General features: G+C 41.0%; 1 long non-coding RNA gene across 2 annotated transcripts in view; it reads left to right on the forward strand.

The window, feature by feature from the left end:
• The first annotated feature begins 2,981 nt into the window (after positions 1-2,981).
• LOC111872861 overlaps positions 2,982-27,103 on the forward strand; it is a 238,100-nt gene continuing 213,978 nt past the window's right edge. For both annotated transcript variants that reach the window (XR_004513955.1, XR_002844308.2), the window contains exon 1: positions 2,982-3,767. This is a non-coding gene — a long non-coding RNA (uncharacterized LOC111872861). The remainder of the gene's footprint in view (positions 3,768-27,103) is intronic.

Consider the following 27,103-nt stretch of genomic DNA (forward strand, 5'->3'; position numbering starts at 1 on the left):
GGAAAATAAAGTGAAAAAATCTCAACGTGGAAATGAATATGAACTGTATAGCTACTTGTGTGTAGTCCTGTATTTACCAGCCTACCACAGGAAGCGAGATGAGATGCCATGGAGTTTCTGTTTTATGAGGTACCCTGCCCTAATCTGGTGGGGACGTGAGTTAACAGGTGGTCAAAGGTGAGTGTGTGACTTATTGCACTCAGACGTGATCAATAAAAGCAATAGGACTACTATTTCCTCCCCTCCTTATCTGGACAAAAGAATTGCCTCTAATGGATGTACCATATCAAGATATATATGCAGTTTCTTTATGGTGTGCCTACAAACAATGATTCATATTTCAAACTATTAATGAGAGTTTACGACTGCTGAGTCTCCTGCTTGTAAATGCGTTTAATAACTTTTGAAGTGGAAAAGATGAAACGTGATATCTGCCTCTATATATCTAACAATAATCATTCTAATCTAACCCCTTCAAATAAGCCGGAATCCACCCTTAGGTTACGAGAGTTTGTGGCTATGTATAATATCAATGCGATCACGTCTGAAGATAAGCGTTATGTATTGGTCGAGAGGTGGTGTCGAATGGACGCCATTATTCAGAACCATAGTAATTATTACAGATCTTCTATTTTTAATGTGGTTTCCATAATTACCAATATCTATCCANGAAGAAGAAACGTCGGTTAACACCACATATACACGGTGCCAAATTCCAGAAGACTGCTTTCTTCACGATTCTGGTTGTTGCATCTTTTCCTAGGCTATTTTAATTAATCCTTTTCAGTATCAAGAATTACGTACCATCGACTTAGCAAGTCAGTATAGTTATAAGGCTTTACACTTGTATTCTGGAAGTACTCGTTTCGAATTATTAGAATGATTACCGGAAGTTCTGACTCAGCATTTTTATGACATTTTTCAATCTGTAAAAATATCCCGCAATAAGATGTACGAGTTATACGCAGTGCCCTGATATATACATCAAGACCTCTTCCTTCCAAATTCTTCCTCATTCTTTAATTATTACCATCTTAGTATAGAAACAGTAGCTTCAGAATCTTGCAGCGGCGACAGCAACGTTAGGTACCATTTGCAGAAGCATGAATTGGAACCCAGAAAATTGTACTCACTATTTCGACAGTACATTCACCAGAATGCGTTGTAAAATCATGACCTAAAGATAGCTAACAGATATTTTGAAAATGTGGCGCAGTTAAAATATTTGAGAACGACAGTAACAAATCAAACTTGATTCATGGGGAAATTAAGAGGAGACTGTATTCGGGAAATTCTTGCTACCATTCGATACAGAATATTTTGTCTTCCCGTCTGCTGACTAAAAACATAAAAACTTAAGTACACAAAACAATAATTTTGCCTGTGGCTCTGTATAGGTGCGAAACTTGGCCGCTGACTTTAAGGGTGGAATATGGACTTAAGAGTGTTTGAGAACAGGGTGTTGAGGAGAATATTTGGACCGAAGAGGGATGAAGTGACAGGAGGTTGGAGAAAACTGCATAATGAGGAGCTTCATATCTTTTACTTTTCACTGAGTGTAACTAGAATAATCATGTCAAGGATGATGAGATGGGCAATGTATGTAACACGAATGGGGAGAAATGAATGCATGTAGGATATTGATGGGAAAGCCAGAAGGAAAGTTACTTCCATAAGAACAGCTAATTTCCTTTACATTCGCCATAGTCATATTTCGTATTATGCATAACTGCAAAATTTTCGGTTTTAAGAAGCCAGGACATCTTGGACATTTCATTTAAAATTTCCTAACAGGAAGTAATATTTATTTGCGGTCTTTTTTTTTTTATCGCTAGTGGGGTGGGACTAAGTCCCTTGCACTGCGGCCACTTCTGGCCTGTTTATTTGTGGATACTGGTGAAAGCATTTAGCAGGAAGAAGAATCTCTTTACCAGCAAATTGGACTTAAATTTGAGGAAGAAACTAGTGAAATGCTACATTTGGAGCATAGTTCTGTATGGGTCTGAAACATGGACACTTAGGGCAGTAGATCAGAAACACCTGGAAAGCTTCGAAATGTGTTGGAGAAGGATGGAGAAGATCAGTTGGATCGATTATGTGAGAAATGAAGAAGTGTTAATAAGAGTCAGTGAGCAGACGAATATCCTACACGAAATAAGAAGACGGAAGGCTAATTGGATTGGTCATGTTTTACGCAGAAACTGCCTTCTAAAAGAAGTTATTGAAGGAAAGATAGAGGGGCGGATAGAAGTGACAAGAAGACGTAAGAAGATGCTGGATGACCTTGGGGATAGAAGAGGATACTATCATTTGAAGGAGAAAGCTCTAGATCTCATCAAGTGGAGGAACTGTTTTGAAGAGACTGTGGACCTGTCGTCTGACAGATTACTGATGATGATGACTGGCGAAAACTTTGCTTTGATTTATTTGTGCTGATAGGGTACAATGACATCGTGGCTGCGCGGTTTGAGGCATGAACTGTCTTCGCCGCTCGAACATTGGGGTCGTGGGTTTGAATCCCGCTCGAGGCACTGATGTCTGTGTTTACGTTTATTCTTTGTTTGTGTTGTTCTGTGTGTAGGTAGCGGCCTTGCGACGGGCTGATCCCACGTCCGAGGAGTCCTATCGACTTTGTATAGATTTAAGAAACTAAAAAAAAAAGGCCAAGATCCAACAAAGGACCGTAGAGCCATAGACAGATAGATCGGGTACAATGACGGTATGTAGCTACTACTCTCGACTGCGCATGAGCAGAATTATTCTTTATCCAACACATATACAATTTTCTGTACTGCAACTTGTATAGGAGCTAAATGATAATCGTCTTGTCCTATATTCGTTTTTAGTTTCGCCCACATGCTGCATGCCAGGCACGTGATCACTCCATTCCCGAAGGCTTCTGAGACGCGCGTGAGGATTATGGCAATAAGTAACGGGGCAGTAGTGGGCGACGTGCTCTAAACTGTGACTCCTGACTAATCCATACATACCTTAACCATCCTTATCTCGTTAGTGCATTTGACCAAATCCACTGCTCATTATGTTGGGGACGGCCAGGTCGAAAGAGACAGGCAGTGCCAAACAGCGCTGAATACGTGTACTCATAGACAGCTGACTATAGCCTGGTCGGTGGGGATCTTGTGTTGAGCCCGCAGTGTCTGGCTAGAAATGAATGTTGATGAGCCGACATGGAAAGGGAGTTCGTATGGTTAAGAAGTGAGTAACGCTCGGTTGCAGCGTCTGTTCTTTATAAGTTCACTTCCATTTCTCAAATAAAATTTAGATATGAAAATTCTGGCATAGTTTTCTAGCCTCGACGAGATCAATGTGAAGATCGTTCAGTGATATCCCGTAATGGATCTCGTGGTTTCCTACCATGTTTCGTTATATGTGTATTTCTGTGAATATACAAGACAGTCTCGAGTGGTATCTTCGTCCAGTATCAGTGATTATAGCATCCGTCCCGTTCAACCCGTTAAGAACTCGTGATCTCTGACCTCTGGAAATAGTAACGTTGGGCAGGTTACAGTGTGTTTGTGAAGTACTGTATGGTTCCCGCATTTAGAAAAGTTCTCGAGTCTTCACTCGCAGTATTTGTATATAAATACAGTATAATTACTTTATTGTAATAGTACGTCTATACACAACAGAACGATATTGCGCGTGTTGAATGGACGATTGTTTGGCGGCCATTAGACAGCAATTTAGCAACATTTCAACGCATAATGGAAGTTCATCGCAGTAGAGCCTAGAAAGTGCGGACGTCGGTGAGTAGAAATGTTTATTTTTTCAAGAAATGAAGGGTATGACGTCAGGGACGTATTGCGGTAGAGCAAACTCGGACTCTCTGAATTATGTGATCTCCGCTTCTCCGATTGCTAAATGCGCATTTCCATAATTATATAATTATAAGAGTATATAGACTTATGTTAAAATTATATTTGTCGATTCAATGCGTTTTCTACGCAAATGGTAGTGAGTTCAAAGCTTGAACCAAGACACGGTGCTAATACAAGAGATTTACTCATATGAAATTTTAAAGAGGGTTTCTCAGTATCTGACTTAGTAAAGGGAAATGGGACGGATTTCAATTTTCCAATTTGAAAAATGTATTTAATGTACTATTCGATATAAGTTAGTATTAGATATTAGATATTAGAATAATGCGAATTACAAAATTCACATCCAAATAACCGTAACTGTTATACAAAATCTTCCTCAGTGTAAATAGTAGAGCGTATAATAGATTTGCAGCACATTTTAAGCCTCTTAATCGATCAATATATATATATATGCCAATGTTGCACAATGAAGGCATTTCCTGATAGCTGGGATGAAACTACGAATTCCATAACACCATTTATTTTCTTGAAACGCTGGATGCCAAAGGAGTGCGTGTGAAACATTATGAATCTGTTACTTCGGAAATAAGGGCCTGTGGGGGTGTAAAGCAAACATGTTTCCAATTCCATGAATAATTTCTTTAATATGTGGGTTGTATGTTGGAAGCCAAGCATGGTTTCCTTTTCCCAGAAGTCACCCCACAAACCCAACCCTAGCTATAGACTATAAAATTATCTCCATGTATAACACCCCCATAGACTGCACGCTATGAATTGTATCAAATGTGAGAGACGGCTACAGACCGAGTCTGGACTAGCTTAGAAATTCAATGGTCAGAAAAACAGACCATAACGTGCTCGTGAGTCTTATAATGTAATTAGTCTTATGCTGATATACTTACCAAAATGATTATGAATCAGTTGTGAGTGAGCTACAAATTAATTTTAATGTCTCGCTTATTTTCCGGTATTGTTTAACCTATGAATGATGACTTCTGCTGCAAGTCTGGGGAATGTTAAGAAACTAACATATCGACAGTTTGTGATTTCTCTCAGATCTGAATGAAAAGGACGTCTAATGGGAATTGAGACGGATATTAAATTTATTGTGTTTAATATACTAAAATTTCCTTTTTGATTTTATATTTCTTTACACATATCACCAATGTTTAAACCCCAAAAGTTATAATGTATGTCGTCGTTACCGATATTGAATATGTAAGTGTGAAAGAGCCATTTTCTATTTTATCATTTCGCGTATGGTTCGACAGGCCGAGAAATAAGAAACCGGTATAACACGCTAATAATATTTTAGCGGTATGATGTTGTACAGTGTTAGTACAGATCTGCCGCCTCTAGTCACATATGTTGTACTGACTTATTAACGTATTCTGGCACAGAAACTAATACGAATTTCTCTTGACTGACCAATTCTGTGGTGCAGAGTTTTCGTTTAAACGGTTATAGACCTCGCTACTTGGCCGGCCAAGAAATGTGACTGTCGCCCTTAGTTCGTATCTGGGTACAGTCGATATATGAGTTGTTTTTCTTATTGCGGTGGGGAATGGGGGAGACGAGCAATGCGTATAGGATATTGGTGGGAAAACAAGAAGTAAAGAGACCACTGAGAGGACCAAGACGTAGGTGGGTGGACTATATTACATTGGATCTCAGATAGATAGCACCACGGTGGCCCGGGTTCGATCCCCGGTCTGGTCAAGTGGGATTTGTGGTAGACAAATTGACGCTGGGGCAGGTTTCTCAGAATACTTCGTTTTCCCCTGTCAATCTTCATTCCACCAATTGCTCCACAATCACCCTCACCTATCATCTGGGGCTGGTACAATAGGCCAGTACAAGGGACTTAGTATCACCCCACTAGCAATAAAAAAATACTCAGGAGCTGGGATAGCTCAGTCCCTATAGAGGCGGGCTACAGGTTGAAGGGCCGAGATTGGATTCCTGGTAGGAAAAATATATTTGTCTGTGCTGCACAGGGTCAAGCCACTGAGGCCCACCCAGCCTCCCAGCCGATGGGTATTGAGGGCTCTTTTCCTGGGGGTAAAGCGCTTGAATCTGAACACTCACCTCCATCTAGTGCCGAGGTCAAGAATAGTGGAGCTATTGCTCCAATCCTCCAGTTCCCCATGCGTCTTCATGGCGTGGTGCTTAATTAATTAAACGCAGGGACGACTTCACCTTACTTTAGCTGTAATTATGTACTCACCTCGCCCCAAATCTGAGGACCCCACGCACCGTTCACTGCAGTACAGACGCCATAGACAGAAGGGCACAGTTAATGATTCTGATATTCTGCGTGTCAGGTATCTCTGCCACACTACAAAAGAAGACAGTTTCACCCTCTCCTTCCATACTTACTTACTTACTTACTCTTGGAGCTGAGCTCTCTTCCATATCGCTCGATTATTAACCACATATACCCCGGGTTAACAGCTTTTCTGAGGATGTTTGTGACTTTACCATGTTTCTTCAGGCAGGTTTCAGAACTACATCTTAAAGTAGGGGGCAAAACCGTCTCTTCGACATCCACTTACCTTCTTACCATTCATGTTCATCTTCAGTCTCACTCGACGTCATATATATTCTACGTCTGAAACGGCTTAGTTAGATAACCAGAGGATCAATCACATGGTTGTCACGTTGGCACTCTCTGTGTAAGCATTAAGCTAATCAATACTTCCAAGGCATATCGCCTCCAGAGAGTATCACAGTCAGAGCAACAGACGAAGTTTGTTTTCTAAAGCACTGTTCCACGAGTAGGTCTGTCTGATGCATAACAAATCTGGTTCCAGATATGCCACTCGTGTCCTTAGTGAAATGTTTCAGGACCTTTTTCACACAATTTAAGGACACTTCTGTCCTTTTCCGCTCAAGACATAATTATGCTTACAGAATCGGCGGGTCGGATTAATTGTTGCTGATCCTCGCCAGCAGAGTTATTCTTGGGTTCCGAGTCCCGCGGGGCTGATGACCATATTTTACTGTCTCACGACAACCAGAGAGACATAATCATCTCTCCACACTGGGAATTAAATCCGATTATTAACCCCATTGCCCCTTTTCCCTGTGGATACCTAGGTAACTTTGTCCGAGGGAAATTCGGTCAGAGCGTTTGAGCTGGCCATGTACATCAATCTCTTGAAGAGATGAAGAAAGTTTAAGCATTTTATCTCCACGTCCCCTGTCGTCCAAATCCTTTGTGTTTAGGAAAAATGGTAATTATTGTAACTTCACCTTTGTATTGTATGCTAAGTGTTTCTATTGCGCCATATAATTATTACTTATTGGTTGTACAGAGAAACAACATTCATGTGTGACTTTTAGTAAAAGTACAGCTATCCCTGAAAGAGACCATGGAAGCCCATAGGGTTGTGAGGCGTTGAGTGTCCCACATTATCTAAACAGTTGCTCACAGATGGGGGTAAGGTTGTAGCCTTACGCGCCAGCCGCCCTTTACCATATAGAAAAATTCATGGTACTCATTTTTGTTGAGGGCACGCGGTAGTGTAGTCGGTTGAGTCACGATACTACAAGCCGGAAGGTAGAGGGTTCAAATACCTATGAGGTCATTGGATTTTTCCAATTGACCTAATCCTTCCAGCCGCACTATGGCCCTGGGATCGACTCAGTACCAGGAATTAAATAATTTTCCTGGGGAGTAAAGCGCGGCCGGCGCGTAAGGCTGACAACCTTACCGCCATTTGAGCCGATTGTCTAGATAAAGTTGAACCCTCAACGTCTCACAACCCTATGGGCCTTCATGGCCTGTTACAGGGATAGCTTTACTTTTATTTTACTCATTTCTGTTAGAGGCTGAGTCGACTCAAGGACCATAGTGCAGCTGGAATAATTAGGTCAATTTAAGAAAATCCACCTCATCGGGACTCGGACCCGCGACTTCCGGTTAGCATAGTGCCTCAATCAACTATGCTGCCGCGTGCCCTCCATGTTTGACTTTTACGTTCCCTCTCACAATGTCTTGCTTGTGGGAGCCCGTACTACAGTAATGTGAAACTTAGAATATTTTAAGGCTTTGGGGTGTGGGGCAACCCAACTAGTCTTGGTTCTTTGAGAAGGGCCCAGATATCCACATAGCTCCTTCTTAGAATATCTTAAATGCTAATTTGATATACATGCAATCCATCATAATCAACTACGCCTTAGGTCCGTAGCCGACTAAGCGCTACTCACAGCATCTGATTTGATTTATTAGGGGTTGGCCCACTCATTGAATTGCTTAGGTAGTACACACTTCAATGTAGGCGTTTCAGAAGGTGCAGGTTGCACTTTGTGCTTTAAGAATGCTTAATTTCAGAAGCCCTTGGTTGGGAGAGTGCCAAAACTAGTAACGCAAAATCAGGGGTGTACAGTATGTCTTCGATGAGGGCAATTTTCGAACAAATGAATAAAAACATTGATTTCTATCTTATTTAATGAATTTGTTCGACTAAAAAAGTTACATAGCGGCGAATTAGGTGGAGGAAAGATCGTGTGTGGTTAACAGATAAGAGTTACAAACCTGCGGTCATGTCGTGCTTCAAGGCAGTGCCTGGCGTTCTCTCATAACCGTAAAAATTTTAATACTGTGACATATAGACCAATTTCTAGGCAACTCCCGAAATACACGCACGCAACAAGAGAGAATATATTGCAAGATGTATTTTATATGTGGTCAGTGTCATGCCTATTCCTAGGCAATGGGTAGATAAACACATTCCCGCGGAAGCAAAAGTGCAGAACAAAGAACATCTATTGCTAGGCAACGCCCGCAACACGAAGGCAACATTAGGGTAACTTCCGTTGCTAAGTAACGAGCTGTAAATACAACAATAGAAGAGGTGTTTTCTATATAGATCACATATATCCATTGCTGGGTAAAGGATGTGTTGTGATACATGTGTTGTAACGGCGAATAAATGTGATATTATTAAAGTAGAAGAAGCAAGCAGTTGAAAAAAAATCCAGTAGGAAATATGACAGTTCATATTTGGAATTCGGGTTTACTTGGTGTGGCGATGAAAGTGAACAGAAACCTCAACGTGTTTTGTGTTATGAAGTGCTGTCGCACGAGCGCATGAAACCTGCGAAACTCCGACGACATTTAGAAACTAAACATTGTGATGTGAAAAATAAGCCAGTTGAATTTTTTTCAGCGACACTTAGAGACATTAAATCGTGGGCAGAATATTGTTGCGGTCATGGGTTCGATTATTAGCAAGGCACTGGGAGCTTCCTACCTCTTAAGTTTGAGCATAGCCAAAACAAGGAAACCTCATTCTATCGGGGTAAGTTTACTTCCTCCACCTATAAAAGATGTAGTAAAAACTATGTTGGCAAAAATTTGCTAAAACACATTGATTTGATTTCTCTTTCAAATGACACTGTCGGTCGCAGAATTAAGGATATAGTAGAAGACGTAGAAGCTCAGTCAATCGAAAGGGTTAAGAAGAGCCCTTATTATGAGTTACAAATAGACGAGACTAGCGATGTTGCAAACGATGCGCAGTTAACATGCTACGAAAGATATGCGCATGATAACAACATTCATGACGATATTCTGTTTTGTAGAAATTTGTCAACCCGAACAACTGGAGAACAAACATATATCACTCTCAATAATTATACAGAGACAAAGGGACAGTGCGCTTAAAATGCAATTCCGTGATCTTAGTTTGGTCTGACTCTGGGTCTCGTCTCCAGTGAGAAGTGAATTTCCCGAATTGTCTAAAGAACCATTGAAAATCGTCATTCAGTTTTCAACAACCTATGTTTGTGATAAAGGATTTTCATCGCTCCTTCAAATGAAAACAAAATACAGAAATCGTCGAAGTTGATCAATACTGAGCCAGATATCCAGGAACTCTGTAAGGGCAGACAAGCTCAAGAGTCTCATTAAAGTAGTAACATAATTATATCATATTCTTTATTTCTTTAATAAAGTTTAGAACTTTGTTCAGTGATGATTCACTTTTAATAGTTTATTTCCAATTTAATTAATTATGTTTCCATATGCATTCAAAACATGCTTTTAGATTTATTACGTTACAAATGACACTTTATATCCTAAATATTGGTAATACCACATGAGTTTAAAAAATAGGCCTACATAACCTAGTGGTCCGTAGAAAATTTTCAGATATTTTACTGGTCCTTGGGCTTAAAAGATCGAGAAACACTGGCGTAAACTATTCCAGCAAGCCGAAATTGGCTTACTTGAAATTTGCGATTATCCATTGCAGTCCCATGTGACTCCCTCACGGGATCATCCGCATGTCGGTTGGGTTTCGACGGAAAGAATGTTCATTTGAGGACAGGAATCATCACCACTTTGTCCAGATAATATTATTGATTGATATTAATTTGAAAATTGTTGGAACAATCTGATATTGGAGAGGAACGCGATATCCAGAAATGGATTATCGGACTGAGTCCAACTGAAGACTGGGCTGTGCTCCATATCTGCTAATGTTCACACATTATAATTAATCATATTACGTAATCCGAGAGATGCCAGTCCCACTGATAGCGCTGAGAGTGACACCAAACGTATATGTGGCCGACATTCGTGGTGATTAGAGAAAATAAAAGAAAATCGGGAAACAGTTTTTATAAAACAAAAGTAATTAGATTTCGAAGTCTGCTAACGTTTCCTCCAGCTGTCACAAAGCCAAACGAATAATCATTCATAATATAAGTTGGGTTTTCAGTTGTCGCGGCCATAAGTACGAATAGTACGATCGTTTACGTCTTGACACCGTATAGTTAGGTAGGGATCCACTGACGTTTCGGAGGAACGTGTTGTTTCCATCTTAATAATCGAAGAGTACTCTAATCAAGAAGCCAACAATAAGCAGCCTATAAGCGGGGTAGCGATTTTCTTTACTTATAGTGCCGCATGACGTCCATCAGCGTGTCTCATTAGAATGACGACTGCCCCGTAATGGGGGGACCAGAGGGGTGAATTAGAGTAGATGATCATGCTGTCCATAATTTGGTGGTGGCTCATCTATCTCTCTATGGCTTTACAACCCTTGTGTGCCTTGGCCGCTTTTTCAGTTTCTTAATTTATACTCAGTCGGTAGGACTCCTTGGACGGGGGATCAGCCTTTCGCAAAGCCGTTACCTACATACAGAACAACACAAACAGAATAAAAGTACAGAGGGCAGCGGCTGTGTTCCCCAGAACGAGTAAGGTCATAAAACAGTACTGTTCCAGTAAGATACCGGACTTCCAGACTGAATGTAAATTTCCTCAGTCTGTCCTGGTGAACGGTGGGTTGTTCTTTCCATAGGTCAGGACATCTTCCTTTCAGTTCCTTATCTACGCGGTCGCCTCCATATTCTTCGCCTCTGTACAGCCTGCGCAACGGAAAGACGGCCGTCAGTCAGCGTCAGTCAGCGATGCCTAAGGAACACGTACTCAGCATACGTTCGCCAGGCGCTGACATGGCACTGCATGTCGCCATATTCGTTGTATGCATAATCCAGTTAGCTTCAGCTAACAGAAGACTAAATCACAAAGAATACTCAATCGAAAGGGGACGTGTAATGTGCTCATTCAGTGACAGCTATGCCTGCAAGTTCATGTTGAATTTTAATTTAGGGTAGTATTATATTTTACAAATGAGCCGGGATCGTAGTCATTATAGCGACTGGCTACGGGTTCGAAGACCGATGGTCGGAGTTCGAGTCTCAGTAGGGTCAAGAATTTTCTCTTCTGAATATCATGCACCCAACTTCCTATCCATTGGGTACCGGGTGCCCTTTCCCCGGGAGTAAAGCGGCAGGAGCGTGAAGTTGACCACTCACCTCCAACTAGTACCGAGGTCAAGAAAATATGGATCCACATATCCACTCCCCCATACGCCTTTATGATGTAGTGCTTAATTAGTGAAGCACAGAGTCAACTTTCGCTTTACCTTATATTTTGCAAGGATGTTTACAGACATGCACAACGTAAACTATTTCTAAAGGATAATTGATGGTATTTTGGAAATCTAAATCCTTGCTAGCTGCTTACCGCGAGTGCTTATATCGGTATGGTAGGATCTGGGAGAGGTAGTTCAGTTTCCTAAAGAAAATTCTCACGGCAAGATGGCTGGAAGCCACGCGTAGTGACAGCCAGGATTGTGAAACGTAGTGCTGCGCTCCATAAGGTTTGGAAGACATCGAAGCTACTGTCAGAAAGAATTGCAAAATTTATTGAATTAAAATTTTCTGATCAGAGGAACAATGATGATTTATTGAATGAAGGTGGAGTACAAGATAATGTTATTGTAAGGGAACCAAACAGGGACTGAAATTTTTCCATCTGAAACAATTTTCCTTATAACACAGGTATATGCTTCTAAGTAAAATTAATTCTGCTTAGGCCTACTGAGTAGTACACATTTTTAGTTCCGTTTATGTTTATTCTTTTGCCGTTAGTAATCCAGTAAATTATTCTTAATCATTATAGCGAGAGGCCATCTTAAGTATTGCACAGGTAAAAGGAAAATTTCTTCTCAGAATGAAAGACGAAAGTGTGAATAGAAATAAGCATATATTGAAGCCATATGTTTCCTATTATATTCTTATTATTCCTATCAATTTATTCGCCGATTATCATTTATTCTAGTAATTATACTATTCGAAGTAATTTTGGATAGATTTTCGATTTAAGCTTACATATTGTAAAGCAGTGTTTCTGTACACTTTAGTTTCGTTATAGAGAGTTTTTTTTCTGCATACATAAACGTATGCAATTTGCAGTGAGAAAGTTTCATAAAGTTCCTAGGCGAAATAATAACAGAGTGTGAAATTGAACTGTAGGACTGGATAGCGCGGAAGCCTGGCATAAGAACGACGTTTACTGCATGGGTAAGTATATTTTCCTTGCTGTCAGAATTGGCATCGCACTAAATTTCGCGTGGAATATTTGAATCTCGCAGAATAGATAGGGTGCTGTGTAAACTGGCCTGTTCTAATGGATCGTAGCAAACCGCTCAACGTAATATGTGTATAGGTGTGTGTGTGTGAGGATTTTTCAGAATTACAGTTTTCCTCATATTTGATATGAAAAAAAAAATTGTGTTCATTTCAGAAAATTTATGTGTTTTAATACCGCAGTCCGATTGTGTGGTTATTAGAGGCTGCGAACCGACGAAGAAGGGAAATGGGTGGAACGAGACGGGGAGAGGCTGTGTCGCCAGCAGCGCACTAAATCTACAGCCTCTTTGCATGGATATTGAAATCTCTCCGCTGTAGTGTAACCATAGTAAAGTCTCTTACGAAAGAAGACATTTTTGTTACTTCCGACAATTTTTCCCTTCCGCATATGATTTAGAGCTAATGTCATTATTTCCCAATATTATCGCTATTTACTACTCAGAAATTTTGTTAAAACAACAGGAAAATTTCAACGCAGTTTCTTGGGGTTGAGATTCTCACAGCAGTGGTTATGCAGTGTTCTATCTCCTGAGATATAACGCCGTGTAGTCGCTGAAAGTCGATAGATGTTTCGGAGCAGCACATCCCATCTGAAACGTCGATTGACTTTCATAGAACTGCACAACACTGTACCCGTGAAGAAAGAAATCTTCAACAGAATCACCGTGACAAATTATTTTCTGCTTGAAGCAAAATAGTTACTATAGGATTCTGACGATGGTGTATAACACACAGAGATATTGGGTTTTCGGACTTTATCCATCGTCCTGGTTTTAAGATAAATAAGAAAAACACGAAGTTTCGGAAACTGGATCTGTTCCGTCCTCAGGTGAGGGAAAACACCTATTCTGTTGGGTCCCTGTTGGTTTTTTCCCTCACCTGAGGACAGAAAGAGATCCAGTTTCCGAAACGTCGTGTTTTTCTTAGTTATCTTAAAACCAGGACGATGGATAAAGTCCGAAAACCCAATAATTCTATATGAAGCAAAATGTTTTTCGATACAAGGTTATTTTATATGCTGTTTTGTTATATAGTCCATACTCACTTCCATCGAGTGTCGATGGGCAGAATGGTGAACCTATACCTCCACTCCTCCATATACCTTCATAGCATAGTGTGTAATTAGTAAGGCATGAGGACAGCTTTACCTTCTTGCTCCTTTCTTTTACGTAGTCCATATCTTAGGTTGAAATTATGATTTCAGGACAACTATAATGACGTTTCTGCTACGTAACAAAAACACAACAACAGATAACCATAATGTAACATATATGATCATCGCGTTTCCATTAAACAGCTCTGTGAACACGAATACAGGCAACATTAGAAGGGAAACTGTTTTCTATTCGATCCGCGCCGAGCAAAATCACGGAGATATGAGAAGTTTCTTGCCAGACAACGCAGCGGTAAACACGCATCCACAACAATGGGAGATATTTTCCGTGGGGTCCGTGCAAATCAGTTATCTTAAAAACGAACGGCTCTATGACTCAGTTCTGAGTTCTCGGCAGAAGATAGACACGGAAAATTTGTCGACCTATGAAGACTTAGTGTGGTTACAGGGTTTCATTCATGTGTAATACAGAGATTGCGTTATTCAGTGAGCTTTTTGTGGTCCCTGTGTTTTAATTGTGGTAGGCACAATAGATCACTGTGGTCGCGGTGCAAGGCCCAAGAATGCCCACCCCTTATATATTCATTAATGCTTTCATTGTGGTACCAGGAGAGGACCAGTATGTGTGTAAATCAGCGATAGCGCTGTATTTAAATATGATTAAGAGCGATTGTAACCAAGGTGCTAATGAATCCAGTCATCCGAACTAGAACCCGCCATTTCGTCGCGCGTACCACGCTACACATGACAATATGAAAGGCAGGAGTAAAGGTTAGTATAAAAAGAAGCTGCTTGTGATTGAGCAGGCTGTGTGTATATCGTTTGACCGGTTATGAGTGGCAGAGAAAATCGAATTGCTTAGAGAAGTGCCTGCCCCAGTACAAATTTGCCCACCACATATTAATTTGTGTAACCATATGTTACTAGCTATACTGACTGATGGAGATTAATAATTTCCTCATTACCGCAGGAAAATAGTAATAGAATCTTGAAATAGACACATAGGCTTAAACGGCTCAACTGTTATATAAGTTAAATTCACACTCACTCATCATTAATTCTGTAAGACAGAAATCTTGTCAGGAAGCTGAACAAGCGGTTTTCTTGGGGGGGGGGGGGCTAAAGGCNCTCTGTTGCCTGTGTTCCAGAACTTCGCTGTACTCAAGAGACCGCTTTCGGAGTTGGTGGAAATTTCCTTCAAGGGGAAGATGCAGACTTCCATGTTACTTTTTAATGTATTACGCTAGATATCATAATACAGCTTGCGCGTAAGTTTCTGCAAAGTCAGTTTCATTTTTCTATGTAACCTGAGTTTCCTCTACCCATATGTTACGACTGTACTGTGTGCATTCCAGGATGCTTTGGCACCGCCGTAATTTCATTTCTGAATAGCAAAAGTGTGATACAGTGCAAGATTCGCTTTACAACTGCATCTTACATTCTCTGAGTGGCGTTTCATTTTCTTCTTTCTCGTTTCATACTTTTTCCTTCTTCCTGTCTAGACAGGCATAAAGAGTCTTTGTATGTAACTGGGTTCCGTGTTCAACCTATGTATTGTAACATATAAGCGTACAGTATCTTCAAATTGCAGAGCCCGAATGCCGCAGGTGTATATACAGTGTGCAGCAAAGGAATGTGACTATTTTTAAAATGCGTTATGTTGGCAACCCCTGAGGGAACCATATGTTATTTACTAAATTAACTGATGTCATTGCAGTAGCCATGGAGCAGCAGTGGAGCGTGCAACATAGTGCGTTTATTGTCGAAACGTTTTTTAAAATGGTAACTCTCTTGCTAAAAATCAGCGAATATTTCACGAGCTATTGCTCGTCACGGAAAAGTTTATTTCTGCAGTATCTTACAGCATGTGTAGAAAACTTCAAAACGAGTGCTTCCGCACTAAAAAAGAATCCAGCAGACAGTGTGCGTACATTTCAGTCGCCACAGAATATTGAGGCTGTAAGGAGTCCTAGGCGTTCAGCAAGAAGATACAATATTCTATTGCTCTAGAAATATCCGTTCGCAGCGTGAGTAGAATTTTACATAAGAATCTAAATTCCATCTGTACAAAATGGCGGTTGTGAAATGGTTAAGTGATCGTGACGTGGCAAACCGTAGCAGGGTAGCTGAGCGTTTAATCGCAATTTTGTCCTGTCATGTCATCTTTACCTCGTATGACAGACGAAGCACACTTCATTTATCTGGTTGTGTCAACGAGCAATTTTCACTATTTGGCAGAGGAAAGTCCACAGCACCTACATAAACGGCCTCGTCACAGTGCACGTGTGACTCTTTGGTGTGGAGTGGCAAACCTCGGAGTCACAGGCGCTTATTTCATTGAAGACGAAGATGGGGGTGCAGTTACAGCCACATCTGCTCGTTATGTTGAAATGTTACGGAACTTTCTCGCACCAGAACTGGGTTGTCGGGGGAACTAAGTTCCTTACCATATGGTTCCAGTTAGACGTTGCAACTGCCCATACAGCGAGAGCATCCATGAAGGTCGTTCGGGAAATGTTTCCGGAGCATGTTATTTCACTGTGCGGCGAGCTTCCGTGGCCTGTAAGTTCGCCTGACCTTTCTGTCTGTGATTACCTCAAAGCCAAAGTGCACATCACTAGACTACGGAGCATTGGAGATCACAATGTTGAAGCAGTAGTAGTGGGGGAACGTGTGAGTGAGGTGGGAGGAATGTGGACATAGTGACGGACAACATTTTAGTGACGTGCTGTTCAAAACGAAATAAACAGAGACGTAATGAAATGTATATGGGATAAAATGACATTCAGTATCCACTCATTTTGTAAAAATAAATTATTCGCTCTAAAGCGTCAATCAGACAGATATTTTTCATGATATTCGTCAGACACAACTGGCGTTCCTAACAATTGTTAGTGACCTCACTCTTTCTTTCAAGCTTACTGTTCAGTACACTACGTAAACGCCCCTGCATTATAATCGTGACAGCATAGCCCAAATTTTCATTCTCTGGGGAGAAACGGAGGTCAAAGTGTTCGCCCAACTGCCTGACACAAACTCGTGTATATATAAGATGCAGTTTCCTTACTGTCACTGAAGCAAAGGGCGCAAATGAAAATACAAAGCCACGGAGCAGGGCGGTCTGGATGTGCACCCTTTGAATCTCAGCTGGATCAGAGATTTTCCTGATTAAGGATTTTCATGGTTTTCCTAGTCCCCCATACAAATATTGGGATAGTATCTCTATTATGTCACGACTGCTTACTTCTGAATTCTTTCCAATTAAGACTCATTCGTCTAACGTCCCACTATCCTACACTGCATTTTTTTAATTGCTAGTGGGGTGGGACTAAGTCCCTTGTACTGCGGCAACTTCTGGCCTATTGTACCAGCCCCAGATGATAGGTGAGGGTGATTGCGGAGCAATTGGTGGAGTGAAGATTGACAGGGGAAACCGAAGTACTCGGAGAAAACCTGCCCCAGGGCCACTTTGTCCACCACAAATCCCACTTGACCAGAACCGGGATCGAACGCGGGCCGCCGCGATGGGAAGCCAGCGACTAACCGCTTGAGCTGTGGCGCGGCCATCCGACGCTCCATAGTCTCGATACAGAAAGCTTTGTTAAATAATCCAGGGAGGAAGAAAATAGACACAAAACTAGAGGGATCTTTTCCACACGCTCGAAGAACAATTCCCCTTGCCTCCTCCACACCTCCAGACATATTTCGGTGAAAATAACTGATATAGCCGATGACAGTGGCCACGCAGTCTAAGGCATGCACTGTCTCATCTCGCTCGAACGCTGGGATTGCGGGTTCGAATCCCAATCGAAACATGGATGTCTGTGTGTGTGTGTTTATTCTGTTTCTGTTGTTCTGTGGAGGTAGCGCACTTTCGAAGGGCTGATCAAAAGTCCAAGGGGTCCCACCTTCTATGTAAAAATGATTACGGAACTGAAGAAGAGGCCGGGGCCCAACAAAGGGCAGTAGAGCCATTGATAAATGAAATGAATCACGATATGTGACAAGGCAGTTCTCATTCTTGCGAGGACGTTATCCTGATTTTTTAAATAGTTATGTGATATAGTAAGAAGTAGATACGTAATTTTGTTCCTGTGCTTAATTACAGCATCACAAAAACACACGATTGAGTGGCATCAAAGCTCCGGCCACTGTTAACTTTCACACTAGGTGGAGATGAATGATCAGTTTCACGTTCCGATAATTTTTTTTTCTCACAGGAAATATATTTCAGATATCACTACCTAGGAGACTGGACGAGCCATGTAGCATATCTGGAGAACACAGAGAAGAGAAATAAATTTCCCGAGCTCCCTCGAACTCCAGTTTTTCAGAATTCTCTCATTGAAAATGATGTTTACAAAATAACAAATTAGAACTTCGTTGTATGAGTGTCTTCTTGTTCAATTTTTGATATTCATGTGAGTAAAAGTTTTAAGGTTTTTACCGCACCTTCCAATGCAGCAAGCAACATCGCTCGTGTGAATTAGAACCAATTCGTATTACCTTAAATTTAATTAAATAGCCATACATTCTACGGGCCCTTTCTCAGAATTCAGTACCCTCCAGTTGGGCTCATTGCACTCGTCACACTGTGTCTGGCTGTTGCAACTAAGGAATGTTAAAATAAATGTAGCTCAGTGGGGCAGGGTCATAGTTGAATGATTAATAGCTGTGCAGCTGGTCATAATAATGCAGGCCGTTTATAGAACCCGAAGGTTCATTACCGTGTTCACTATAACACGCCACAGGGCGCTATTCTGAACCAGATGACTCCAACAATAACCCCACATCATACGTCTTTATGATTCATTGCAACATTACCTGCTAATCTACACCCAAGTTTATCAAATGGTTCCTTATCATCAGCTTTTCCATCTGAAATTTCTCTCCTGTTCTTGGGCGCCACTTACCTTCCCATATTCTTCTCTTTGGTTTTGTTAACGAAATACAGTCTAAAAAAATGTATTTACATTTATTAGAAAGATGTAAGATTTGAGGTTTTCACGGCGGTGACTATGAAGAAAGCAGTCTTCTTGGATGTGGCACCGTGTAGATGTGGTGTTAACCGACGTTTCGGAGGAACTTATCGCCCCCATCTTCAAGGTAGAAAAAAATAAGAAATCCGCAAGCTCAGAGACCGTGAGAAGCGGTACAAGCAGACCGGGGTCTGTTTGTACCGCTTCTCACGGTCTCTGATTATGAGTAAAAAATTCTTTGACATTAACTCGAAATATATGGGAACTGAAACAGAAATGTTTGTTCAGAATGATTAAGAGTCGCAAAGGGTACCTTCCAAGTGCAAGTCAGAAATACTGGAAATTCAGCTGACTTGCTTGATTGACAACTGTATTTGATTTCCGTATGTAGTGACTAGTAGTTCTCAGAATTTTACGGTCCTACAAGAAACAAGCTTCAAACGTTTCCAAGGTATTTATAAAATTTTGGTATAAAAGATTTCGTTTTTACACAAATTACTCAGATATATATCTCTATAAGGAAGGATATTTAATTCTGAAAGGGCGATTTCATTTTCGGATTAATCATAACATAATTCATGTTCATATTGGCTCATTACCCATACCTAGGCTCATTCCTTTCATCTCGGTCCAAGTTTCTGTATTACGTATTCCTAGGTAATTAATGGTAAACAAGCGTTTAAGTATTTTCAGTAGTAATTTTTTATGACTGCCTCGCTCTGCGGTGATATTGTTTATGTGAAATTAGACAGTTTAATGAGCCCAGTCAGTTTTAATTATGTTGTAATTAACTACACAGTAATTAATGCAACAGGCACGCATTGTTTCAGTCCATTAGCAATATAAAAATTGGATTTCGTAAAGAGGAACAAAACATTGTAATGTTATGGATGTGACCATATCGTCGGATTTTGCATAAACCACAGCTTTTTGAAAGGGGCAATAAATACTGCTGGGCCGTTAATTATCCACTCTCCACATGTTTCGGTAATTTTTAAATTCTTGTGATTAATGTTTAGGTTATTCTGTTTTAATAAATATTTTCCGTGATATAATGCAACGTCCTAATGAAAATATTAAAATGAAATGAATTCTGGAAATTTCAACAAAACCAATCAGTTCCGAGCGCATGTATTCATTTTGTTGTGACAGATGGCAGCATGGGTTTCAAAACCATGAAGCGCCTCTCTACGTAATACGAGTAAAAAAAAAAATAATAGAGGTATTTCTGTAACAGGCCGTGGAGGCCCATAGGTTTGTGAGATGTTGATGTTCCCACATTTTCTATAGGCAATCGGCTCATAGATGGCGGTAAGTTTGTCAGTCTTACGCACCAGCCGCCCTTTACCCCCAAGAATATTCCTGGTACTCATTTCTGTTAGAGGTTGAGTTGACCCCAGGGCCATAGCGCGGCTGGAAGGATTAGGTAAATTGGAAAAATCAACCTCATTGAGACTCGAACCCGCGACCTTACGGCTTGTAACATAGTGTCTCAACCAACTACGCTACCGTGTACCTTCTTTACATAATACAAGAAGGTATTTAAGTTGCCAATTATATCCTTGATGTGTTTGTTTTTTAATGAGGCATCGGGTGCTTGCGTTCCGCCTTCATATTTGTATGTGAATTGTCGATTAATAGATTTTTGTACTGAAATACCATTCAAGATGTGGAAGAAAATTCATGTTTTTAGAATAAGGAATTACAATTTCTAGCAGTTTAACACTTAGACACTATTGAAAACCCATATTAATTGCTTTACATTCTAGAACAATATTAATTGTACTTTAAATTTTACAATTTATTCAAAAAATAAAAAGTAGCCTCGTTTCCATATGAAAATTTACGAAAATAAGCGTATTGCTGGGTAACTGAAGAGCACTGCACCACTGCACTCTGTTGTGAGTGGGCGCATTGGATGTTGCTGTTAGATGTTAAGATTATTCTTTTAATATTATCGCACGTTAACGTTTTTATATCGCTTATCCAATTTCTTCAAAAGGAACTGGCACTTGTAGCAATAGTGTCACTACCTGAGCTGTTTTGCTGAATTACTACGTTAACATGAATATGTATAAAAGCTATCAGAGCTGCAAACTTATTATGAATCAAAGCGAAATTGCCAACCTAAAATATTGATAAAATCAATATCACATCAAGTGGAGTTTAGTGGTTGCCTAGTACTCATAGGACATTGGAGTGTAAGAGATTAGGATGGTCTGAGCATGTGATTAGGCTACAGCGCTCGAGGAATGCATATAACTTTCGTGTGAACTCTGTTAGCAAAACCATTACTCGAAAGAGCGACAAATATATTTGAGGATAATATTAAGAGAGATCTTAGGATACGAGTATTAACAGTATACGGTAACCTGCTGGTGTTGCCGTTGTAGCTTCTCGTTGACTACGAGAATAAATAAATAAATAGTACGTTGCCATCTTCTTGCCGTCGCGTAGTCACAGCAAGGATGGCCGACGAATCCCGTCTCACGCCCCAACAATTTGTAACTACTACTACTAGGTCAGGTAACGCCCCTGTTTCTTTTTATTTTGGAAAGATATGGAAGGTAAAGTATAGTTGGGCGCCAGAGACTGTACATAGCCTCACCTGGGTCTTAAGGATAGTCGGAACCTGCTGGTTGGCAAGACACAAATTCTCTCTCAGAGCTTCATACGGGCCTGGCTCGGAGAAGAGTACACCGCTCACTAGTGAAACACTACACAGAGATTCCTGAATTTATGTTTAATTCACACAAAACTTCCACTTCACAATGTGTGTTGTATAAAATTTCACATTTGGTATTTATAAATTTTGTACTGAGTTGGAACAGCAGACCCTTGCGTGTGTTCTCACTAAGTTTCCAAAACAGACTGTTAAGACCAAGTGTTCCCCGAGCAGACAACTTTAGCAAGCCAAACAAAAAACAAATATAATAATCAGTATTCTAAAATGTAATTGGTACAATTCAAACATCAGGGTCTATACGTGTGGTAACACTGACCAATAGAATTTAAATAACGGACGATTTGAAACTGTAGTGTAAGTGGAGATGGGACTTCCCCACCCCAAGTGGGTGACCACCCACGCAACTCGAAACTCTTATCCGGTCAACAAACATACTCCGTGGCTTGAGTCCGCAAGGGAACTATACCGACCGAGCGACCGTCGTTTGTCGGCGAAGTTAGTGTCAGCTTTAGCGGATAGAGGGTCAAACTGACGCTAATTAGTTGACCATTCAAATGTCTTAATACAATACTGGCAATAAGGAGCACATTAACACAAAACTGGTACTATGTTACACTGACATTTCTATTAATGGTACATTTTTGTCAATCGGAAGTTTATTAATCAGTTACACTGAGGAACGTGTCCAATAGCAGCCCTTGGTACTAACGGCATTGGTATTTGAGAGTAAGCTGCCAGAAAACTAATATTAAAGAAGAAGAATACGATATTCTGGGATGTGACGCCGTGTAGTCTGATACACGTTTACATCAGCGTCAGAACATCAATTCTCGTGTTGGAATGAAGAGCTAGACCAGACATTGAACAAAATACCGGACACGACGCGGGGAATTGGGTGCGTAAAAATAAATTTGTAAAGAGACCGATAAATGGAAGATGGGAAGACATGAATGGCTTTAAAAGCAGAATACGTGTTGAGTGTTCCTGTTATTAGTTGTTGCCTTTTAAATTGTCTTTCGCTTCGTTTGCCCTCTGTTCGAACGTAACCAATATGTAATGTTTGTGTTAGTTATAATTTATCAATAGGAATGTATTTCCGATGTACCTGTACCATTGAAACAATATCACTCACTAGATTTAATCCCAGAATAAAAATCTCTCTTTAAGCTCGTTGTCAAGCATTTTATTTATGGCACTATAAATTACTTTGTTACTGCTCGTTTTACTGCTGCTTGTGACAAAAATGGCACAGAAAACATTCTCCCGTTATTGTGTTTGAAATTGTTCTGACACCAACGTCCTGGAACACCACTGACACCGGGAGTCTTCTGGGTGTATCCAAATGAGATCCCTGTGAATCGCGCGGCTTATGAAATATGAATAGCACATTCTAAATAGGCTGGGCACAATAGTCGCGGGGTCTAAGTTATGAACTGTCTTCACTCGCTCGAGAGCTGGGATCGTGCTTTCGAATCCCAAGCAGGGCATGGATGTTTTGTGTGTGTATGCGTTTATTCTATGTTTCTTTATTGCTAGTGGGGTGGGACTAAGTCCCTTGTACTGCGGCCACTTCTGGCCTATTGTACCAGCCCCAGATGATAGTTGAGGGTGATTGTGGATCAATTGCTGGAATGAAGATTGGCAGGGGAAACCGAAGTACTCGGAGAAATCCTTCCCCAGCGCCACTTTGTCCACCACAAATCCCACTTGACCAGACCCGGGATCGAAGCAGAGCCGCCGCTGGGGGAAGCCAGCGACTAACTGCTTGAGCTATGGCGCGGCAATTTTGAGTGTTCTATGTTTAGTTAGAGGCTTTGCGACGAGCTAATCACTCGTCCAAGGAGTCCTACCGTCTGCTAAAAAATGATTACGGAACTGAATAAGAGGCCTTGGCCCTGAATGGGCTGGAAGAGCCACAAAAAATCTAAATAGGAGAAAAAGTTGGAAATATTAAAATTAACATATATAAGAGCTCTATCTTCTGGGATATATCCTCGTGTATTCTGGTGAAAATCAATGGACATTTCGGAGAAATATATCACCCATATCCCTATTCAGGACCGAATGGTAAGCCAATTAAAGATACCAGTGTGAAAGGGGTAGAGCAAAGCTATCTTTCTGCCTGATTCATTCTTATTACTTGCTCTGTTTACATTTCGAGGCTGTGTTTGGTATCTCCTTTATGCTGTTTCCTTGTTTGGCTTAATCGAAGGTGTATTGACATGAAGCACTTAAAAGACATGTGTACAGTCAACATTCCAGTTGTCCAATACAACTCGTGTAATCAGCAATGTCCAGCTTATGCCCAGTATTCATGTAACGAATCGGCCGCTGTTACAGCCTTTCGGAGAATTCCTTTCTTTAGTTCTCTTTTGCTCTCTTTCAGACCGCATTCTCAAACCACTAAAAACTCTCTGCCTGTCTCAATTTCGTTCCAGCTGCTTGTCCATGATTGATGGGTCTACATTGCCTCTTCTATCCCCAAGATAAGGACGATCAATTTTCTTTACATAGCAGAAGATTTTGCGTATGTGAAATATGTCTCTCTCACACACACACATGTATATTTAAAAGCTTGCACATTCACATAAAGGCCTATATACTACATACAAAGCGTCCTCAAGAAACAGCCATTCTTTCGGCTGTTGAAGAAATGTCCCGTCTTTAGGGAATCGGAAGTCAATTCCATTTTTAATAAAAGCCGGCAAAACTGTCCTATACTAAGTAATAAGAATCTGGTCCACGCTTCCACAAACTGTCTTTAAGATTCAATTAGCTTCCTCCCATCTATGTTTAGGTCTTCCAACTTCCCATTTTGCTTCACATATTCCAGCTGTAATTTTGTATGCAAGGTATGTGTATGTTTTCTATCAGCAGAGGTGTCCCCCCTTCACAACGCTCTTGTTTTAACCTTAATATTGTAACTGTTCCCGTTATTCGAGTCAGTTATGCTTACTCTACCGAGCCGGTTAGCTCAAGCCATAAATATTCTGGCTTATATTCGGGAGGCAGTCAGTTGGAATTGCTGTCGGGGCAGTCCATCCTGAGGTCTCTCGTGGTTTCCCTCAGTGCCTCCAGAAGAATGTTTGGTGGATGTAGGCTGCAAACGATTCTTCTTCTGTTCTCCCACCCGCACGGAATGTGATCATCCTCTCCACAATTCGTACGTAAATAACCTGTATACTAGATAGAGCATCCTTAAAAACTCAACGCCTTGCAGTACACTTCCAGTGGGTTCCACATACGTGGCTCGTAAAGCTTCTAATTAATATGCTATGAATTTAAAAGTACTTTTGAAAGAAGGATTAGGTTTTGTTTAATTTGTTCATTACGTTGTGTGTTTTGCACAATAGGGTCCTCTAATGTTACACCAAGAAAATCATGACTTATTAAATGTTTCTCTGTATAGATATGTACCTGGTCCAAGACCGTATTCGTGCAAGTATTTCTCTTCCTTCCGTCCATTGTTTCCAACCTTCAGAAACGTTTTTAAGCGTAAGGCACTACGCTCTGTTTGCTTCTCCCTCAGTTACTTAGTTGCAGCGTACATCATGGAAAAAATAAGGAAACGTTCTAAAGTCACACTCTTAATTCGTATGCAATTTAACCTTACTTTTCTTCAAAACAAGATTTGACTTTGAAGACTATTAATTATATTTCTATGATGAAAATGAGAATAAAACATTTGCTGTAGATAAATATTTTCACCTGATGGCGTGATGATAGACGGGGTTTACTGGACACTCGTACAGCTTGTGACTACACTACCATAAAGGAGTCGTGTTCTCAGGCGCTATCTTCAGTGCTCTGCTTGGTAACGTCTTTCAACAGAGGGCGCTACCCTTCACTTGTTTTCCCGAACTGTCCCGGCTTCAGCTACTGCAGCTCCCAGCTAACTTTCTGCCTGCAGATTCTCGGCTGACTGACTCCTAATGTCAAACTCACATTGCGACTGACGGTCAGTCAGTAAGTCTTGGTGTCGAGGCCCATCTGGGGCTCATGACCAGATTTTACTACTGTTTGACAGTTACGGTCTTGCTTTGTGTGGCGTCCTCTCTGGCGAAAAGATGAGTCTGTCTTTTATATGCTACTGGTCCTTGCCAGCGCAGCTTTCCTCGGGCCCGAGTCCCTTGGGACTCGCGATCATATTTTACTGTCTCAAATTTGAGACTTACGTTTTCGTCGCCTCCTACGACTCGCAGGGTCACGGTGGAGATATTCGACCCCGCCTCCACAGGGCAATGTGTTTGCCAAATTCGAAGTCAGACTCCTAATGGCAGCTGGTTCTCGTTATAAATAGCCTCAGCACGGATCGCACAGAAAATACCGCTTCCAACAGCTCCCCTATTGCTGCGTGCGGCTATCACGGGACGGCTACTGAGCCACACCATAGCAACGGACGTGTTTACAGAGCTGTTCCCTGTCAACAGCTGTCTCTGTTCGCTTCACAAATCCGGCTTTGAGAAATGTGCCCCAATATCTTAAAAAATAAAAATATTGTTTTACTCCGCAGTCCCTCACATACTATCTGATTTCACTATACCCGTATATACGGGAAAGCGGTTTTCTCTTACGTAGCTTCGTGTTTTACCCTCAGTGAAGGGTTGTAATCTGCTGATATAAGTTGTCAGCGGACAGGATGTGATGTCACACCTATTTCTCGCGTCTGCTGCTTGGTCGATTTGTGTCGAAAGCAACAAGAAAATAAGGTTGAAATCTCATGAGATTTTAAGCGGTGAAAAGGGAAAATTAGAAGCAACATCTACACCTGAATTCTGTCTATGAAGGCCTAAAGATAGGCTTCTGTTTATATCTTCGCAGATTATTAGTCTTATAATCTTAAATCCTGTTTATGAATTTAATTAATGTCTAGGGTTTTACTGCACGCTCACATTGATGCCTTTCCGTTTTCAAGAGAGCTTCTCAGTCTGTACATTGTTCTGTTTCCTGCTTTATGGCTGATTGGATAGATCTGGCTCAGGATAGGGACAAGTGGAGGGCTCCTGTGAACACGGTGATGAACCTTCTGGTTCCATAAAAATGTTTGGAAATTCTTGAGTAGCTGCAGAATTGGCGGCCCCTCCAGAAGGACTCAGCTGCATGAGTAAGTAAGTAAGTAAGTACCTTTTAGGTCTCGTCTCCGTGCAAATGCTTGCGTCCTTTGCCAGCCCGTAACAGAGGAGGAGGCCTATTCGAGCCTGAGTCTGCTAGGGCACTCCAGCGTGTTAGAGCAGCGTCAGCAGTCTTAAAAACTATGCCTACTTGGAAATTATAAGAGCAATAATGTGTAATTAATGGGAAAATATTTGGCTTTAATTTGACGGAAGGAGACTCTACGAAATCCTTCGTCTCAACGGAAATTTAAATCCAAATATCTGATCTAAAACAACCGAAAATCGAAACCATGCCTCTTTGTTCAGATGTGTCTACGAGAACAGCGAAGAGACCCCAATAGCTTTCCGAGACTTAATCCTACAGAAGTAGTGTTTTTTTCTTGGGGGGGGGGGGGGTGAGTAGCAGTTAAAAGGACGTC

Source organism: Cryptotermes secundus, unplaced genomic scaffold (genome assembly GCF_002891405.2).
Source record: "Cryptotermes secundus unplaced genomic scaffold, Csec_1.0 scaffold298, whole genome shotgun sequence".
NCBI classification, from domain to species: domain Eukaryota; kingdom Metazoa; phylum Arthropoda; class Insecta; order Blattodea; family Kalotermitidae; genus Cryptotermes; species Cryptotermes secundus.